Here is a 21,659-nt window from a genome sequence, read left to right on the forward strand (position 1 = left end):
GCGCGGCTGACTGCGGCGGCGGCGCGGCGGCGGTGACTGGGCATCGCGCGGTGCGGGTGCCTCCGCCGCCGCCCCCGGAGCGGGAGGCGGGGATGTGAGAGCCGAGGCGCGGAGGGAGGGACGGGCGCACCGAGGAAGGGCGGGGGCCTCCCAGGCTAGGGTTTCGCGGCCGCTTCGGGGGATAGAGTTGTCCCCTGTCTCGAGTTCCGTACCATCCCCCTCCTCGGGCCGCCGCAGCCCGGGCCGCCCCGTTAATGATTGATGCGGGGACCAAAGGCTGGTAGGCGACGCGGCGGCGCGCGCGCCGAGGGCCAGAATCGGCCCTGGGGTTCGAAACCCGACAGCCACGCGGGCATTCTGGAGGACACTGGGGAGCCGCGTTCGCGGGGGGCGGGGAGCTGCGGCTGTGGGGGGAGGGGAGGGCGTCCGAGCCGGGCAGGGCGGAGAGATGCGCCAGCTGTAATCTCCGGAGGTGGCCGGGGAGGGGGTCACTCCGGAAGTCTGGGGGCTTTAAGCCCGCGTCCGGATCGGGGCCGTGTCATTGTCAGCTACCTGGGGCTGCGCCTCTCGCTCCCTCTCTGGTCTTTGCGTGTGTGTTAGTGTGTGTGTGTCGGCCTTTCTGCGCACTACTCGAAGCCTTAGTTGGTCTTCTTTCGTCTAGTGGACGCACTCAGGTGCGTCACCATCCTCCCATTTCCCTCGCCCTTGTCCTGTCCGAAAGAACTGTCCGCAAGCTGCCCTGTGGTCGCGCTCACCAGCCTTTCGAGCCGCAGCTAACCCATCTTCTTGTTCTTGTGTCTTTAACTAGGACTTTTATTTGGAACTGAGTCCGACAGCTCAGGACTGGCTGTTCAAACTCCACAACTTAATGAAAAATCTCAGATGACTCCGAAAACCTCTAACGATCTGAGGAATGTATTAAGGGATTCCAAAGTCAAAGGCTGATCGTGGAGGGCATTGATGAGGGGAGACTTCAGGTAGGAGGTGCATTCTAGCAGGAACTGAAGAGATTGAAGTCCAGTTGGTAGAAACAGGGAGGGGGTGGCTTGGATAAATCTTATGTATAATTAATCAGAAGTACCTGGCAGGCTAGGTTGGGTGGCTGGAGACCAGAAGAAAGGAACACCTGAAGAATCAAAACGGTTGTGATGCACTGCAGTGTGAAAATATGCCCTTGGGCCTTAAAGAAAGAGGCTTAAGGCCGGGCACAGTGGCTCACGCCTGTAATCCCAGCACACAGATCACGAGGTCAAGAGATTGAGACTATCCTGGCCAACATGGTGAAATCCAATCTCTACTAAAAATACAAAAGCATCAGCTGGGCGTGGTGGCACACGCCTGTAGTCCCAGCTACTTGGGAGGCTGAGGCAGGAGAATAGCTTGAACCCAAGAGGGGGAGGTTGCAGTGAGCCGATATCGCGCCACTGCACTCCAGCCTGGCGGCAGAGCGAGACTGCGAGACTCCGTCTCAAAAAAAAAAAAAAAAAGAAACGCTACTTTCATCACTACTGCACATCCTCTAAGTAGGTTAAGGAAGATTTACTTAGTAGAGCCTCAAGATGGATTTAAGTTATGGATAAGAATTATTTATAACTAAGATATCAGTCAGTATTATGAATGTCTGCAATTACTTAAGGATACTAGAAACAGTCTCTAGAAGTTTCAGCCTTCTCTCTGAAGTATATTTTCCAGTAGTAACTGATTTAGCAAGCTCTTACACAACTAGATCAAAGGTGCGCTTCAGTCTTCTGCCTTTCTGTACTGCCACACATTCCTGCCTAGTGGATTTTTAAGAAGTGAGATTTTGTTGTAGTAATTTAGCCAGTGTCTTATTTTAGTGTTTTCTGGTTTTCCGCTGTTTGTAGCTTTGTTTTAAATTGAAATCTAATTTCCTTTTTTATCTGGACTAAGGACCCACGCCTATTTGTAATAGGGATTAAATTTAGGCGTTTAAATGAAGTGTAGGAATGATAAACTTGAATCCAGGGCAGGCCCGAGCATTTTTTTTTCATGTTCCCTTTGTTACTCCACAAACAACCAGAGCTGTCACATGTAAAAAATGTTGATCCTATAATAATTCTTATATTTACCACACTCTTAGTTGCATAATCATTTCACTTACATAATCTAGAAAAATATAATAGAAGGTTCACTTCAAGCAAAATAGTGGAATTGACTGTAAATAAGTATGCAAAAACTTGAGTTAGATAAAATATTAATCTTTATGGCAAAAAATGGTGAGATTTGACTCTAATAAAATATGTTCTTTTAAAAAATCAGTATTTTATAAAGTGAAAAAAAATTGTCATGTTAAGTCTTTCAAAAAGTCTTTGCGATATCTGCCTTTGTCCTTTCTCGTACATCTCCTACCTTCCCTGAGGCACAAAACCAGTTGATGCCATGGAGTGAGTGGTGTTCATGAAAGTTCACTGGTGCAAAGCCCAGACAGCTGTCCTTGCTATACCTTGACAAAGCTAAGTAAAAAGGAACTAAGGAAACAGCAAAACTGACCTAACTTATAAAGTAAAACAGCAATGTGGCTTTTCCTTAATTGCTACCAATCTGTAGAATTAATTTCTCTTACTTTTTAAATTGAGATATAAAAATGTGGCCCCCAAATCCTGCACAGGCTGTGTTTTGTAGTTTGTTTTAACTCCAGCAAACTGTCTTTTGTCAGTGGGAACCATGCTCACATCCTCTGGACTTGGCTAAACAGAAGCAATGAGCAGGGTGCCATTCCCTAAAGGTGCATTGGGAGATAAGGCATCTCTAAGGTAACCAGGACTGACTGCAAAGTTTTTGACAGACAAGAATCACCAAGTTACACTGGAAAGCCATTGCTGGCATTTCGAGGCAAAAGCCAGCTAGTTCTGTCAATTGAAATTAAATCAAGACTGCAAATGTGGTGGTGTTAGTTCAGTGGAGGCTCTGTACATCCAGGTGTTGAGGGGTCCTGGTTGCAAGATGCAGTCATGTGTCAGAACTGTAGCAAAAGGGATGAATGCTCTTTTCAATCTGGTTTGCTTTGGTAATGGTCTTATAGACCAACTACATGTTTTTGTTTCTTTCTACAGGAATAACTTGAAGTATATGTAAAAATTACATAGCAAATTTGATGTTTAGTAAGGGCAATTAGCTATCTGTAAAACCAGCAGAAAAATATGCTGTGTTATTGGCTAATAATATACCTGTTTTTATAGGAAATAATTTTTTCCAGTCTAATTTTTAGCCAAAAAACAACCAATAAAAGAAAGAAAAAGAAAAGAAGAAAGAGAGAAAGAGAAAGAAGGAAGGAAAGGAGAGAGTCAAGGAAGGAAGGAGAGAGAGAGAGAAAGAAAAAAGGAAGGAAGGAAACAAAGAAAGAACAGCACTATGGACCTAGTGCTTAATTGTATGCAAGATTCTGTATTACGAGAACTCTGTAGGGTTCAGTCCCTCTCCTCAGAATATATAGTTTAAGCTGGGCACTGTGGCTCACGCCTATAATCCCAACACTTTGGGAGGCCACAGCAGGTGGATCATTTGAGGTCAGCAGTTCGGGACCAGCCTGGCCTACATGGCGAAACCCTGTCTCTACTAAAAATACAAAAATTAGCCGGGCATGGTGGTGCATACGTGTAGTCCCAGCTATTCGGGAGGCTGAGGCAGGAGAATCACTTGAACGTTGGAGGCAGGGGCTGCGGTGAGCCGTGATTGTGCCATTGTGCCACTGCACTTCAGCCTGGGCAACAAAGCAAGACTCTGTCTCAAAAAAGAAAAAAATATATATATATATATTTATTTTTTATATAAATATTTATAAATATATTTATTTATATTTAATATATTTATATATTTATAAATATTTAAAAATATTTATTTTTTAAATAAATATATATTATATATAGTTTAAACAAAGTGTTTCCCTTTTCCCCAAATGGGAAACAGCCGTGATCTGACAGGTCAGATATAGTCACTACCAAATCATAGATCTGAGCTTCCTAATTGTGGAACATCTTATGGCGTCAGGTGTAACTGTAGCAACCTCTAATGACAAGTGCAATCAGAAAGCCAGGTACAGAAAGCCAGGTAGAGGGCTGGGAGAGAGCAGTGGGAGACTGAGTTATCTGGCACTGTGCCTGCCTGCTACTGACTGGGTTCCTGCCTGCTACTGACTGGGTGACTCTCTCTCTTTTTTTTTTGAGATGGAGTCTTGCCCTGTCACCCAGGCTGGAGTGCAGTGGTATGATCTTGGCTCACTGCAACCTCCACCCTCTGGGTCAAGCAATTCTCCTGCCTCAGCCTCCCTAGTAGCTGGGATTACAGCCGCGTGCCACCATGCCTGGCTAATTTTTTAATTCTTAGTAGAGATGGGGTTTTACCATGTTGGCCAGGATGATCTCAAACTCCTGACCTCAGGTGATCCACCCACCTTGACCTTCCAAAGTGCTGGGATTATAGGCGTGAGCCACCACACCCAGCCGACAGGCATCTCTTTTGAAGGAAAGCTAAGGGAAACGTGTTGAGGATTCTTTTAGGTTTTTTTTTGGGGGGGGGGTTGGTTTTTTTGGTCTTTTAAGGCTTTATGGAGGGAGTGAAAATGCTATACTCTTCCCTCAGCAAATTCACCTGTTTTCTTCCTGGGGTCTCTAGAGTGGCTGCACAAGACTAATGAAGGGGAAGAATAAAATATTATAACTTCTGCTTAAATAGATGTCATCCTTTTTCCATGCGCATAGTCTGTGAAGGTTTTATGATGCACTAATATGTAGTCCATGAAGATAATGTATAAATAATATGTTGGGACATGGGGGTGAACCAAAACACTTCACCTGTTAAGAATGTGCGACCCAAACTGTTTGCTGACCTCCTCTCGATAGTTCATTGCTCTTGTTTGTCCAGCCTGCTTCCTTCCCCTCTCCCAGATCCAAGATGGATGCCCCTTCCTGCCACTCAGGTGGCTGGAAAGGGTGTTTGGGGTCACCATCTGTAGACCAACAGTCCCCAACCTCTGACCAGACCTGCCCAAGTGCCCAGGCCTTCAGCCCCTTCCACAGCTTCCTTGACCTAGGATGGTGGTCTCTGCTCTGGAGCTTTTTTCCCAGGTCTGCCCTTCCTGTTTCCTGACCGGCGCCTATATCGTCTTCCTACAAAGGCCTTGTATTAACTTACTATATTGAACCTAATTCAGAGTTACCTTTTAGGGAGGAGACTCATTTTATCATAGGCTGTTGCTTGCTTTTGATAGAGCCTTTTGGATAGCTTCCATTTAACTTGAGAAACACTTATACAAGTGTGTCAGCTAGATTACTGAACTCCTTCTCCCCATTATTTATCAACAGTTCTCCTTGAAACGAAGCAGTTTGCACATAGTAAGCACTTAACACATTGTGGCTGGGAAATCTTTTCAGTACTGTAAGCTTTTAAAAGGTTAGAACTTAGAGTCCTAGAACCTTAGAGTAGGACTGCCACTTAATCCTTAAAGTCATCTAGTCCAACTCTCTTCCCATTTGTGATAATTGTTTTGGTTTATTGATAATGTACTATATTCAGGTATTGTGATAGGAGTTTAAATATACTCAATTCTTAGAACATTCTTTGAAAGGTGAATGCACTAATCCCATTTTCAGACAAAAAACACAGAGGCTCCAAGAAGTTAAGCAGCTTGGGTGGCAGAACTGGAGTCAAGCTTTATTCATTACAAACCCCTTACTCTTTTCTTTATAGGGTGCTGCCTCCTGAGAAGCTGTTGTGTAGCCAGCCATGACCGTGTCAAGTAAAGAGACTTACTGTCTTACACAGCCTCCCCTTCTATCTTAAGATTTTTTCATTGTCGTTAGAAAACTTTGTAAATAATTAAATGAACATAACTGATAAAACACCCTGTTGCATCTTGGCCCAAAGCTCAGCCGTAAGTGTTATTGAGTTGAACCAATAAGATCTGGTTAGAAAGTCCCCAAAAATAATGATACCAAATTAGGCATATGTACAGTACATGTGGAATGTGATGGCTGGACATTGATTAGGCACATTTATTAAAAGAACATCTTCCTCCAAACAAATAACAGCTGTGAATCCCCAGGGGGTTGCCATACCCTAGATCACTGCAAAGAGGCATATAGAAAATTCTGTGATTTCCTAGATGGTCTTTGCACTTAGCACAATGATATTGATTCTAGTAATTGATTAATACACAAAAGAAAGCATTCTGCTATAATGTTCTGCCTACTTAACACCAAGGAGAAGGCATCTCAGTCACTGGGCTCTGGCTCTTAAACTCACTTGCTGCTCTTTCCCTTTAGTCTTTTACTGTAATGATTTTCCTTTTCATTGCGATTCAGTATCTGTCTGTTGAAAACATTTATGAACTTGATTATCTAGGTGCCAATCTCTAAACTAATTGAAGGGTGTCATATCCTATATATATATAGATTTTTAAAGAGTATGTTTCAGTAATCTCTCATCATATGCCCCTTTCATATGAAAACCACTAGACTTTGGGGTTACCGATGAGTCTCCTCAGTGCACTTGTCATTTCTACCCAGTTAACAAGGAGCATTTTTTTCTAGGAAGGTATTTGTTCTTGTGGGCACCCACTGGCGTGGCATGAGTCCTTTGTATCTTGTGTTCTGCGAATTCTGTGGTCTAAATGCATTAGTATTGTTTCATTCTTTGTCCCTGCCTTGCTCCTCCAACCTCCCTCCCTCTCCCCACCAATCTCAACTCTAGATGCCCCATTCTCATGCACACTTAACTCCCTGTCTGGAGGTAGTACTGGGTAGGAATTATTGAGTAAATCTATAGTAAGCATTCAGGAGAGAGTGTCCAGCTTTTTTTTTTTTTTTTTTTTTTTTTTAAGACGGAGTCTCACTTTGTCACCCAGGCTGGAATGCAGTGGCTCACTGCAACCTCTGCCTCCCATGCTCAAGCAATTCTCCTGCCTCAGCCTTCCCAGTAGCTGGGATCACAGGTGCCCACCGTAACTAACCCAGCTTTTTATTTAATAAGCAATAGTAAACACCAATTGTGTCCAAAGCTGATACTAGACGCTCAGGACGTGGAACAGCAGAGAAGCATAACAAAGTTAGGTCAGACTCGCCCCTGTTCTCAGTTGCAGGGAAATGGATCCACAATGTTTAAATGCAACCATTTTGTGATTTTTTTTTTTATTTGGTGCAGCCATTTTGAAACTAGGAACATTTTAATGCTGCACTAAACATTTAGCTTATGATGTTTTTACTTTTAACTAATGTGGTAGACAGACACTTGCACCCCATCCCTGACCTTAGCCCTACAGGGGTCAGGACTGGGGTGAGGGTAAAGCACCCTCTGGCAGGCAAACCATGTAGAACTAAGAGTCAGGAGCAAACCACATTTGTTCATCTCTGGGAGAACCATCAGTCCTGAATAATTTGTTTGTCCTTTGGCTTGCATCTCACATTCTCTGATTTCTTCTTTACAGTAACTGCCTACGCTCACTTACTTGTGATTAACACATAGATTTGGCTGCTGGAGAATGGAATGGCCACTTTTGCATTTTGGAGGCTTCCTGATTATACCAACCTTGTTTAATGGGGTGTATGTGGGGAGGGAAGGAAAATGGGAATGAAACAACTCTGTGGGCTACAATTCCATTCCATATTCCCAGCTCCAGAGTGCAGTGGAAATCTTCATGTATCATTTCTAACAGGTGCCTCAGCAGTGTACATACCTTATATCTATTGTCTTCAAACTCTTTTATAATAACCACTTAGAGGGACACAAGCTAACCCAGGTCTGATAGATGTAAACTCAACACCACACAACACTTTGTTTCCTCAAATTATCAAAACAATTTTTGGGCTGGGTGTCGTGGCCCACCCCTGTAATCCCAACACTTTGGGAGGCTGAGGTGAGAACATAGCAAGCCTGGGCAACATAGTTGTAAATGACCCCGTCTCCAGAAACAAATGTAAAAGCCAGATGTGGTGGCACACATCTGTAGTCCCAGCTGTACAGGAGGCTGAGGTGGGAGGATCACTGGAACCTGGAGGTCAAGGCTACAGTGAGTCATGATTGCTCCAGGGGCTGCAGTGAGCCACGATTGCACCACTGCACTCCAGCCTGAGTGATGGAGTGAGACCCTGTCTCACAAAAAGAAAAAAAAATTCAAATATCAAGCAATTGAACAATTACTTTCAGAGTAATCGCCAGCAATAGAGTTATAAAGCATTTTAAACAATTCATAAATAAAGTAGAAAATGAAAATCTCTTATAAAGAAAGGGATTAGGAATGGAGAAGGGGTGAGGAAAATCTGTTTTACTTGGGGTTTTTTGGTCATTTAAAAAATATCTGTGTTTTTACACACATGCTGGGCTCTTTTGACTTGGCTGCACAAAATGCCTGCCTCAGGAGAGACTAGCATGGGTGCAAATACAATAAAGGAAGGGATACAAAGGGGAAGGAGGAGAAAATTTATGTGTGAGACAGGCAGGGAAATAGCCAGTCGTAAGTTTTCAAATTGGAATGTTGTCATCATTAGGGCTGATGTGGTTTTAAAATTCTACTTCAGCCTCATAGTTGATGGCAGAGAATTGTCCTCCTAATGGGGGATGGAGTGAGAGCCCAGCGAAGGAGCTGACTTTGAATTCTGTCCTGCATGACTGGAAGTGGTTAGTTCAGATAAGAAAAGACTTTTTAAAGACTGAGATTGCTAATTACCACTCTCCCTCATTCTATCCTCTCTCCTCTCCACCAGCCTTCCCACTGCTCCTCTTACTCCCAAGCATGTGCCACTAGGAGAGGCTTCCTGTGGCTGTGCACAGGCTGTCCCTTGTACAGCGGCCCAGCTGACGGGGCAGAGTGAGGCTGATAGGCAAACCACACTCGGCCGGCCACACTCTTAAGCCCAGGCATGGCTTGTCTGCTCAGAAGAAGGGGCGCCTTTTCTTGATTCACTGATGGGCTGACAGCTGCCCCAGGGCCCTTGCATTTGCTGTTTCTCTCTACCTGCCTCTGCCTCGGAGGCTTTCCTCTGAGACCTTCCCCTTCATTCGGTTCTCTGCTCAGTCTCTCCACCTCTCAGAAAGCTTTGCTGCCCATCCTGTCCTAAACTGACAGCCCCTCACCTTGCCTCACTCTCTGCCTCCACACCCTGCTTTATTTTCTTCATTATTTTCATGATCTGAGTTTGTGTAATATGTGCTGTAATAGACAGCTACTCATTTCTTTCTTTCCTTCGGAAATACATGTTCTATGAGGGCAAGGCCTTTGCTTGCTGCTCCATCTCCAGCATCTAGCAGAGTGCCTGGCACATAGTAGGCACTTAGTAAACATTTGTGGAATTATTAAAAGATCCCCCTCACTGCAAGCTTTCTAAGCCCAGAGTTAGGCTCAGCTCACACTATGTGTAATGACCCTGCTGGCAGAATCTTCTCTAATTAACTGACCTCCACAACCCAGAAATGCTAAACCAAAAATAGAAAACACAAAAGCTGTTGGCTATGAACCTCAGTGACTAGGGCAGTGGTTTCTGCACTTCAGAATCAATCACTTGGATGGGGACCTTACAAACACAACAAAAATGATGTGTGCTGTATCCCCCGTCCCCACTCCTCTGAGTCTCTGGAATGAGGCATGTTGATTTGCTGGACTAGTAATTTATCCAGAAAGAAACAACATATAACATGGGCTATTATGATAGAAAAGGGTTTCAGTGCTTTGATTTGAATGTTAAAGGTCAATTCTAACAAAGTAGTTTGTATCAAAAAGAATTCCTCAAATCTCTTCTATTAATAGCATCAGTTAGCACCCCTGCAGCTCAGCAGAGTCTGTTTAGGATTCTGTCTCACCATGTTTTCACCTTAACTGAAATAGAAGCAAATGTCAGTGCAGATATAGGGCCATACAGGTATCAAACATTTACACTCTTTGCCTGTGGGACTTTTGGAACTTTTGGAACTTAACAGATCCTTCTCCTGAAAGCGTTATTTGAAAATGCTTAGAGTTTTGGGGGGGAAAAAAAAAAAGCTATAAGAGCTTTTAAGACCACTGCACACTAATTTTTGACCCACTGGTGAGAGTGCAGCTCCAGAGAGAAACTCTAGTTTACACAGGGGCCCATGCCTACTCCTGGCACTAACACTTGGGATGGCCCATCTCACTGGCACACACATAGTCCCATGGCTGGCCCTGTTTGGGAAGAAGAACAGAAAGAGCAGCCAGGGCTCAGGGTTGCGCCAGGTTTGTTGCAGGCCTTCTCCACATGCCCTCCCTTGAACCTGGCAGCTCCTGTAGGTGCCAAGTGACCTGACAGTCTCCCAGGGAGTGTGGAGTCTAGCCCAGTGCTGGCTGCAGACACTCAGGAAGGAAAAGAGCTCTGGGAAATGTGGGTACATGAGAGGTGGAGGAAGACTGGAGTTCAGCATCAATAACCAATGGGTGGAAGTTGAACTTCGAATGGCATCCCGCTTGATTGAGGCTGGATTTCATTTCACCTAATGTGCTCAATAAGACACTTAGGAAAATATAGTCTTGTATTTTTAAGAGAGGTGGTTAGATATCTGTGTATGATGACACAGGAAGGTTGCACCTAGTGGTAGTTCCTGGGGAAAGAACAATTTATGCCTTATTGCCTCACCTTTTCAGGCGGCTTTTATTGCAAATGTAATGCTTCCTCTCATTTGCATTCAGTGTATTTTCTTCCGTGACAGAGCCCGTGATTAAATTATTTAGCCCTGAGTGCAAAAACTACGTCTGGATATATTTCATCCTTCCATCCCTTTCCACAAATTCAGGGCTCCCCTAACCCTGTCCCAGGAGGACCGCCTTACTGCTAATCCTGTGCCCATGGTGGCAGCCAGTAACATTCCCACACTTTCTGCACATCATGTGGAAAAGTATTTGTATTACAGAGCTTGAAATTGCTACCTGAGAGCTGTATACATCAGAAAGGATTTTCTTTCCATGTGTGTAAGGAGTTCTGTGCTTGTTCCTCATGTGACAGCTGGGGAAGAATTGACTATGGTGGCTACCCTTGATACTTTCTCCTCTTCTCCTCTTGAATGAATAATTGCCTAGAATTGTGCCATACAGGGATCTGTGACAGCCTAGCAGTGGACCCTGGGGTGAAATGGGAAAGGAGGACCTTTGGGGGCCCTTTTGCCCATTTCCTCAGCCCAGAGAATTGAAGAGTCTTGCTTAAGGTCACGCAGCTAGGCTTCTGACTCCCAGCCCAGTGCTTTCCCTGAGGCTTCACAGGGTGCACAGTTAGAGGTGGTTGAAAGAGCCCCAGCTTTGAGTCAGATGGCCTGGGCTTGAAGTCTAACTTTGTCATAGACCAGCTGTGTGACTTTGGGCAAGTTGTTTAACCTCTCTGATCTGTAAAGAGAAACCATAATGCTTTCCTGCAAGGTTGTTGTGAAGATTGATGTACAGAAAGTGCCAGACAGGCTGGGCAGGGTGGCTCATGCCTATAATCCCAGCACTTTGGGAGGCCAAGGTGGGCGGATGACTTGACACCAGGAGTTTGGGACCAGCTTGTTCAACATGGTGAAACCCTGTCTCTGCTAAAAATACAAAAATTAACCAGGTGGTGGCACTTGCTTGTAGTCCTAGCTACTTGGGAGTCTGAGAATCACTTGAACCTGGGAGGTGGAAGTTGCAGTGAGCTGAGATGATGCCACTGCACTCCAGCCTGGGCAGCAGGGCGACACTGTCTCAAAAGGTCCCAAAAAGAAAGAAAAAAGTGCCAAAGAATAGGTGTTAATAAAAGCCATTTCTATGCTGCCTTTACTCAATGATATCCAGCCAGGATGTCATAAAACACTGGCTTTAACAGGGTACAACTTTCAGTGGTGTTTATTTTTTAATAGGGATCCTTGAAAATGAAAAGCCATTGAGATTTAAAGGGATGAATTTTAGTAATGGGGTGGATATAATCCAGTTACAGCTCCACCTGAAGGTGCTGGGAGGAAGCTCCTGTGGCAGAACACAAAAGACAAGAGGCAAGCAGTCAGCCTCAAGAGTGGAGGGTGGCCGTATCTAATGGGAAACATGGAGTGCATAGCAACCAGAAACTCAAAATTGAGATGCATGCTTGGTCTCAATAAATGACATCAGGGTGGTCTGTGAGGAGGTGATGGGGCTTCAGAACCTGATCTCATATTCAGGACCTGGAGAAGCTGGAGCAGAGGACAGACAGACAAATTCAAACATGCAGTCAACTGTTTCCGCGCTGCCCTTTTAAGTCTAGCAAGAATACCTTTTGTATGTTGAAATGTCAGTTGCCTTTTCTTATTTTCATAAGAGGGTGTTGTTTATTTTTTTAAATAAAGAATTTTTTGCCAGGCGCGGTGGCTCATGCCTGTAATCCCAGCACTTTGGGAGGCCGAGGCGGGCGGATCACTTGAGGTCAGGAGTTCCAGACCAACCTGGCCAATTTGGTGATATCTCATCTTTACTAAAAATAGAAAAATTAGCCAGGTGTGGTGGCGTGCACCTGTAATCCTAGCTACTTGGGAGGCTGAGGCACGAGACTCGCTTGAACACAGGAGGTGGAGGTTGCAGTGAGCCGAGATCATGCCACTGCACTGCAGACTGGGTGACAGAGGGAGACTCTGTCTCAAAAAACAAGAATTTTTAGGGGAAAAAAGCTAATAAACTCTAAGCCCATTGATAATATTCTAGTTTATCCTCCAATTATTCTTAATATACCTACAGATGTTTCATAAAATTGTAATCCATGTGTGAATTCCATCTTATGTTCTGTTTTAAATGTAGATAGTTCCATGAGATAACATTGTATACGTCCTTTACATTTTTAATACCTTTAGGATGTTTAATACAGATCACATTATAGTTCTCCATTGGAGGTATTCGGGATGCTAAGAATTTATCATGATTATCAATTACATTATTATGAGAATATCTTTGGATTTTTTTTTCTTTCAGGTTGTTTTCTTGACCTAAATTCTCCCAGATAGAATTACGAGATCAAATATATGGACAGTTTGGTGGCTCCTGTTATAATTAACAAATTTCTTTTCGGGGGGGGGGGGGAAAAAAGACTGAGATGTTTCTCCTTACTGCATTGTCAACTCAAAGCCAGAGTAGGTCTCATACTCCCTATTCCATAGAGATTCATCAGATATGCATGGACCTCTGCCCTGGACCCTGGATACACACACTATCTGTGTGCATCAAGGTTATAGCAAGGCCTGCCTTGAGGCAGAGGCAAGCATCCGTGCTGGGCAAGCTGACTCATGCTGGCCTCAGCCCAAGGCTGACCTCAGCCCCAGAGAGAAGGCAGAGAGGAACTGCTGCTTCTCTTTCTGCTTGGAAAACGTGTGCCCTGTATAGTAGTAGAGGGGAGCGGATGTAGAATTGGACTGGGAAAGGAATTTTCTTTGTGTAGCATTAGCAATTACTGAATATACTGTTAGTTTTTTTTATGGTAAAAGACTCTATTTAGTTCAGACGTATAGATAATCAGATTTGGAGAATAACAATTTTGCTCTATTTTGCCATTCCAAAGGAAAGCAAATAAGTCAGTCACAATTTTTGTGCAGCACTAACCTCATCCCACTAGTTTTTAAGTTCCATGAGGGCAGGGCCCTGTCCTGTTGCGCTACTGTTCTATCCCCAGCACCTGGTACAGCGTATGGTGTGTGTGCAATACATATTTGTTAAATTAATAAATGAATGAATGTATTCCTAGAAATAGGAAACTTCCAATAAACGAAACAACCTAGTTCTTTCTCTCCAGGGGACTTTTCAATCCAAGCTATACATACAGCTGTTTAAAACATAGTTGGCCCGGCGCGGTGGCTCATGCCTGTAATCCCAGCACTTTGGGAGGCCGAGGCGGGCAGATCACGAGGTCAGGAGATCAAGACCATCCTGGCTAACACGGTGAAACCCTGTCTCTACTAAAAATACAAAACAACTAGCCGGGCATGGTGGCGGGCACCTGTAGTCCCAGCAACTCGGGAGGCTGAGGCAGGAGAATGGCGTGAACCCGGGAAGCGGAGCTTGCAGTGAGCTGAGATCGCGCCATGGCGCTCCAGCCTGGGCGACAGGGCGAGACTCCATCTCAAAAAAAAAAAAAAAAGCATAGTTAACAGTGATAACCCACCTTTTTTTTTTTTAAGACGGAGTCTTGCTCTGCTGCCTAGGCTTGAGTGCAGTAGCGTGATCTCGGCTCACTGAAAGCTCTGCCTCCTGGGTTCACGCCTTTCTCCTGCCTCAGCCTCCTGAGTAGCTGGGACTACAGGTGCCCACCACTGTGCCCGGCTGATGTTTTTGTATTTTTAGTAGAGTCGGGGTTTCACCATGTTAGCCAGGATGGTCTCGATCTCCTGACCTCGTGATCCACCCGCCTTGGCCTCCCCAAGTGCTGGGATTACAGGTGTGAGCCACCATGCTCGGCCTGACAACCCAACTTTTAACAGACTGTTAAAGTGAACATCAGCCACTTGAACAAAATTAAGCCCATGAATTCTCTTTTGAAATGAAACTTAATCAATATTTTCTGGGAAATTACAGGATTGTTTTTTGAATTCAGCTGGTGCACTTGTCCCAGCTGAAGGAATGGAGACCTGATGAGTCAGTGATGCATCTAGGGCTCTATCTCCAAATGGTCTTCCATGAATTAATCATTAGACAGCAGGCAGTGCTCCACCCATGTTAACTTTCCATTTTCAAGATTATGTTTCACATAACAAAATAATTTTTCTTCTAAAAATTCTCTTAAAATATGAAACTGTTGTATGAATAGGATGTATTTCCATTTCTAACTGGTTATTGTTAGTGTGTAGAGAAGCTGTTAGTTTTTGATATGTATCATGTATCGAGCCATTTTTTAAAATTCTTTCATTTTTTCTTGGTTGAATCTCTTGGTTTTCTAATTATACTCTCATATCATTTTTTAACACACTGCTGGATTTAGTTTGCTAATATTTTATTCAAAATTGTTTACTTCTATCTTTTTAAAATTTAATTTATTTTAATTATAGAAAGTAGAGATGGAGTTTTGCTATGTTGCTTAGGCTGGTCTTGAACTCCTGGGCTCAAGCAGTCCTCCCACTTCAGCCTCCCAAAGTGCTGGGATTAAAGGTATGAGCCATGGCGCCCGGCCTACTTTGATCTTTGTAAGTAAGATTGTTTTACCATTTTTGTGTTATATATTTTGTGGTAGGTTTTGATATTAAGAACATGGCAAAATCATACAGTGAACTAAAGAGCTTTCTGTCTTTTCACATGGTCTGGAATGGTTCAAGGAGCATAGGAATGATCACGTAGCGCTTATTAAGAATTGTAGTGTTCTGGCCGGGCGCGGTGGCTCAAGCCTGTAATCCCAGCACTTTGGGAGGCCGAGACGGGCAGATCACGAGGTCAGGAGATCGAGACCATCCTGGCTAACATGGTGAAACCCCGTCTCTACTAAAAACTACAAAAAACTAGCCAGGCGAGGTGGCGGGCACCTGTAATCCCAGCTACTCGGGAGGCTAAGGCAGGAGAATGGCGTGAACCTGGGAAGCGGAGCTTGCGGTGAGCTGAGATCCGGCCACTGCACTCCAGCCTGGGTGACAGAGCAAGACTCCATCTCAAAAAAAAAAAAAAAAAAAAAAAAGAATTGTAGTGTTCTGTAACATTAGGAAATATATCAACACCATCTAGAATATTGCCAACTGATAATGTCATTATGGCAATAGATGAAAAATAAAACAAAATTAAGTAGATTTTCAAATAAAAATTCTAAGTATAAGAACAGAAGAAAACTATTGAAACCTGTTAAAGACTGTGTTTACAATCAGCAACATCATATGACGGCATGAAAAATTAAAGCTAGTGCCATTAAAATCAAGGACAAAGCTGGAATATCCACATTCACCACTATTATTCAATATCTTCTCTTTGCTTTAACTAATGTAATAAGACTTCCTTTCCATAAATTTAACAACTGGTGTAATTTTTGGAAAAAAGGATAAACTTTTTGCATTATACCTGGACTGGAAATAATAAATGTAAAAGACTTCACTAAAAGCAATGAGAACAATGAGAGATTTCAGCCCAATTGCTGAATACAAGATAAATATTCCCAAATTGTTAGCTTTCTTTTATATTAGCAATTGTCTAAATAGATATGGTGGGAAATAACACATTTACAATAGTGACAGAATTATAAAATAACTTAGAACAAATTCAATGATAAAGGTACAAAAATTGTATTAAAAGAAAACTTTAATATCTTATTGAAGAACCTAATAAATAGAACATTACACCATATTCATGGATAGAGAGATTTAATACATACATATCAATTCTTAAATTAACAAACACATTTAATGAAATCCAAGTCAAGACATGCAGATATATTTTCTTTGGACCTGGACAAATGATTTAAGTGTTTGTGTGGAATAAAAATATGCAAAGGTTTATTGGACAAATTTAGAAGAGTAGTGAGGGAGCTCCTGCCTTACTGGAGAGAGAATAACACTTACTATAAAGCTACTCAAATCAAAACAATATAATTGCAACTCAACTGCAATAGAATCCAGAGACAGACAGACTGTATTTGAGAACTTGTATCATTGATGTAGTCTGGATATTCATTTCCATATTTGATCCCAAAATTGGAGACGAGGCCTACTGGGAGATGTTTTGGGTCACAGGGGCAGATCCCTTATGAACAGTTTGGTACTGTCTTCACAGTAATGAGTGAGTTCTTGCTCTGTTAGTTCTTGTAAGAAATGATTGTTAGAAAGAAGCTGGCCCCTACTCCTTCTCTTTTGCTTTCTGTCTCGCCGTGTGATATCTGCACATATTGGCTCCCCTTCACTTGCCACCATGAGCGAAAGCTTCCTGAAGCCCTTGCCAGAAGTAGATGCTGGCGCCATGCTTCTTGTAGAGCCTGCAGAACTGTGAGCCAAATAAATATCTTTTCTTTATAGATTACCAAGCCTCAGGTATTCCTTTATAGCAACACAAATGGGCTAAGACAATCATGAAGTTTGTGTTTCAATTAAGTGGAAAAGGATGTTTGTTAAATACTGTTGGCATAATTAGCTGTTTGTATGAATATTTAGAAGAGTAAGGTCCAGAGTGAGATCGCTTGGGCTCACATCTCAGTTTTGTATCTTCGTAGCTTGAGAGTAGATATATAATCTCAGTTTGCTGGAGACTTAGTCCACAGCAAGTGGACTAACAAACAGGCTTTCCTGTTGCTGGTGAGAGTTTGACCTGCCACAATCCTTGGGAAAGTTAAATCAGTAGATAAATCAATAAAATTAAACTTGCACCTTCCTTTTGAGCCAGCAGTTCCACTTTTGAAAATCCAGAAATAAAAAATTCCAACAATTAAAGAGTAGATGCATAAAGAACTTTCTTGCAATTTTTGTTGTTGTTGTACCATTTTTTTTGTAGACCACATGCTCAGGAAAAAAACCCACAAAATAATCTGAAGGGTTTTTGGTTTTGTTTTTTGAGATGTAGTTTCGTTCTTGTTGCCCAGGCTGGAGTGCAATGGCATGATCTCAGCTCACTGCAACCTCGGCTTCCTGGGTTCAAGCAATTCTCCTGCCTCAGCCTCCCGAGTAGCTGGGATTACAGGTGCGTGCCACCATGCCTGGCTAATTTTTGTATTGAAGGGTTCTTAAATAAGGAAATGGATGAACAAGTTATGGAATATTATATAACTCTACTAAATAATAAATTACATGTATATTTGTGGTGACCTTGAGTGACAAAAACCAGTTCCAGAATAGTGACATAACAGTTAACATTTATTGAGCAATTACACCAAGCTAAGCCATTTAGATGTGATGTCCTTGTAAAACACTGTTGCAAGGGTTCTCTGTCAACCTTCTCTGCATCCTCCTCCTGGGTATATCCTGGGCTTTGGCTTTCTCTGCTTTGTTTTATCTGTCTTCCAGAAATGTACTATCCATTGGTTGCTTTCTCTTCTGTTCTCTTTGATGTTGTAATTTTATCCACCCCTACCACTTTTAAAAATATCAGAAATATCTACACAGTGATGGTGTCTGGAACAACAGGGGGCAAATGTGTATGTTTGGTTCACTCTCTTGAGCCAGAAGGCTTTAATTTCATGTTGTTAAATAAGAAACAGGGAAAAAACAGCCCTACATATGCATGCATTAATTTATATAGATTTGTATGAGGGAAGAGGAAGATATCAGAGGTAAATATGAGAGTTAACATTTGATTTGACACTAGGAAACCTATTGTCCTAGAGTGGAAAGCCCTGATGATTTTGTAAATGACATTGTTTCACTTACAATTATGGATAAAACCTGAATCAACAGGCACTCTGTCTTTTGTCATCATACTACTTTGTCAGTTTTGAATTATATACTCACAAAGGAGGCAGAGCCCCATAACTGCTAAAAACAAGTTATCTTAATTAAGGCATTCAAGCCAGATGAAGTCTTTTAACATCCCAATAGCTCAGACTAAATCATATTGTTTTAGGACTTGTCAGCTAGGGCTGCCATAACAAAGTACTGTAGACTGGGTGGCTTAAACAACTGGTATTTATTTTCTCACAGTTCTAGGGCCTAGAAGTCCCAGATCAAAGTCTGGTTGGGTTGGTTTCCAAGGAGGGTTCTCTCCCTGGCTTGCAGACAGCTGCCTTTTCACATGGCAGACAGAGGGAGCTCTGGGGTCTTTTCCTCATCTTATAAAAGCACCAGCTCTACTGCGTCAGAGCCCTACGCATATGACCTCATTTAACCTTTATCACTTCCTCACAAGCTCTATTTTCAAGTACAGCCACATGGGGATTAGAGCTTCATCATAGGAATTTTGTGGGGTACATCATTCAGTCCGTAGCAACTATTCCTCAGATTTTTATTTTAAATTTAAAAAAGACCTATCGAAAAAAGCCTGTAAGAAAAGGAAGAATAAGTTACATTTACGTACACTTTGGTGAAATTTAAATATACTGAAAGCATAAAGAGATAGAGTTTTAAAATCTCCTCTAAACATGTATATGTTTGTAAAATTATTTTTGTTGCTTTTCTGCTATCCAGTGGAATAAGCTCATTAAAAGTCAGTGGAGCAGCATGTCCCATTATCAGCACACTAAACCACAGGATTAACGAATATTCTAGCAAAAGCAATCACATTTATTAATGTCCCCATGGAGCTGTGGTCTGAAACAAAAAACTTAACCATAATAATTTGGTATCCATTAATCAAATAAATGAATTCTTCCATCTACTATTCCTAGTCTATTTCAAATTTCCTGATAATAAAAGGGGGGAAAAGGGAAAAGAAATAATTTTGTTTACTTTTAAAAAGAATAACATTGGGAAAAGAATAAACCCAAAGGAGTGTAAACAATTAATTTACATTAGTTGGTAACTCACGATTTTGGCAAAACCACATGCAAGGAGCTAATGAACCCGTTGACTCCACTTATAACCCATTCTGTAGCTGGAGGAGGTAGTAGGAATTTAGAATCAAAATGATTGCCTGGAATGGCCGACAGGGGCACATGAAGGCAGATGGTAAATAAAGGGGAAGGTTTTTTCCATTCATTCACCCAATATAATTATCTCCTTTTTACCAGTGCTAGGTGCTTTTCAAAAATGATCTCATTTAATCCTCTCACTAACCCTTACAGATGAAGAAATCGGATGAGAGGGAGAGGAGAGGAGGGAGGGCTGGGTTGGGGGGAAGGGAGAAAAAGAGAGGGACACACACACACACACACACACACACACACACACACACACACAGAGACTGACTTGACCAAAGGAACACAGCTTGCAAGTTGGGGAGCAGAGTCAGAAATGCAGAGCAATCTGACTTCAAAGCCTCTATTCTCTATTCCCTGTCACACTGTAGGTGGACTGTTGTTTATACCTGCAATTATTTGCTTAATCTCTGTATCCCTTCTTAGAGAGTAAGAGGGCAGAGGCTATGTCTGTCTTGTTGATTCTTGTGTCCATCATTTCACTCCGCAGACTCCTCTCAGTGGTCTCTGTTGGGAGCAGGACACTTCCTGTTACATTTACTTCCCATTTGGTGCAACCTGCTAAGGATTTATTCATTTCACCTCAGCCAGGCCGCTGGTGCCTGTTCTCAGATTGCCTGGTCTCCTGCCTTCACCCCTTCCCTTTAAACCATCTTCCATGCAGCAGCCAGTGGTCTTCTAACATGAAAATCAGAAAATTTTGACCTTAGAATAAACTGCAAAACATTACCACAGCCTCCATGCCCTATTCCAACCCCTGCCCCCACATCTGCCCTGAAGACTCTGACCTTCCCATCACTACTCCCTGGCTCTAGCCACAAAGGCTCCCTCATGCTTCTCTCTCTGAGCTCTGTTCTACCTGAGCGCCTTTCCACCAGCTGCTTCCTTTGCTCTCTTCATTTTCTTTAATTATTCAAGAGAAATACATGCACAAGGAAGCACATATAAGAGAATTTATTGTAGCATTGCTTGTAATAAAACAGTTGAAAACAACCTTGTATCTTGTATCAGTAGGAGGGCCCTAGACACTTTGGGGTGTATTCTCTCTACCTGGGAATATTATGCAGCAGTTAAAAAGACCAAGATAGGCCAGGCACTGTGGCTCACATCTGTAATCCCAGCACTTTGGGAAGCTGAGGCAAGAGGATCACTTGAGGCCAGAAGTTTGAGACCAGCCTGGGCAACATAGCAAGACGCATCCCTACAAAAAAACTTAAAAATTAGGTGAATGTGGTGGCATGCGCCTGTAGTCCTAGCTACTGGGGATGCTGAGATGAGGACGGCTTGAGCTCAGGGCTTTGAGACTGCAGTGAGCTATGATTGCACTACTACACTCCAGCCTGGGTGACAGAGCGAGACTCCATCTCTAAAACAAACAAAAAAGACCAAGATATGCACCGATGGAGTATAAATTGGCACAGCTCCTGTGGAAGGCAGTTTGGCAAAATCTATCCAAATTAGCTATTCAAATACCCTTTGACGGTGCAGTTTCCCTTTGGGGACTTTATGCTGCAGACGTATTTACATACATGGAAAGTAACATAGGCACAAGGTTCTTTATTATAGCACTGATTGTAATAGTAAACATTGGAAACAAACCAAGACTCCATTGACAGGGGTCTGGTTAAATTATAGTATAGCCATCAGGGGAATACCATGCCTCTGTAAAAAGGACAAAGATGCTCTAATAGATGTTCTGAAAGATGTGGAAAGGCACTTCAAGCTGCAGAACGGTGCCATAAAATATGCATAAATTGTGTGCAGAATGGGGAAAAATAACCTATATTCATATTTGATGGAAATGCACGAAGAGTAATTATTTGTCATAAGAAACAAATGATGGTGGTTACCTAGGAAACCAGTATGAGAACTGTGTAGACAAGGAACAGGAATGGGGAGGGAAACTTTTCATTGCACATCTTTTTATTCTTCTTCCGGTTTTAACCATATAAATGTATTACCCCCCATGCATACAGTGAGGGAGAGGTGGATCTGCATATACTAACATGAAAAGGTCTGCAAGACATATTGCTCAGAAAAGCAAGTAGCAGAACAGTGTGCACATGCTCAACCTATGTCTAGAAAAACAAGGGGGATGGGCTCAGAAGAAGGGCTTGAGAGGAGGGCCTGAAATGGTGGGGGTAGGATGGCCAAGAGGGACTTTCCCTTTAGCTGCATGGTTCATTTTTTTTCCCTCAAGAA

At 42.7% G+C, this 21,659-nt stretch overlaps 1 long non-coding RNA gene across 1 annotated transcript; it reads left to right on the plus strand.

Annotated features, from left to right (window-relative positions):
• Window positions 1-117: 117 nt before the first annotated feature.
• On the plus strand, window positions 118-6,041 carry LOC111544705. Its single transcript, XR_002732257.3, has 3 exons — window positions 118-280; window positions 809-977; window positions 5,707-6,041. It is a non-coding gene; the product is annotated as an uncharacterized LOC111544705 (long non-coding RNA).
• Window positions 6,042-21,659: the final 15,618 nt, after the last annotated feature.

Source organism: Piliocolobus tephrosceles, chromosome 2 (genome assembly GCF_002776525.5).
Source record: "Piliocolobus tephrosceles isolate RC106 chromosome 2, ASM277652v3, whole genome shotgun sequence".
Lineage (NCBI taxonomy): Eukaryota > Metazoa > Chordata > Mammalia > Primates > Cercopithecidae > Piliocolobus > Piliocolobus tephrosceles.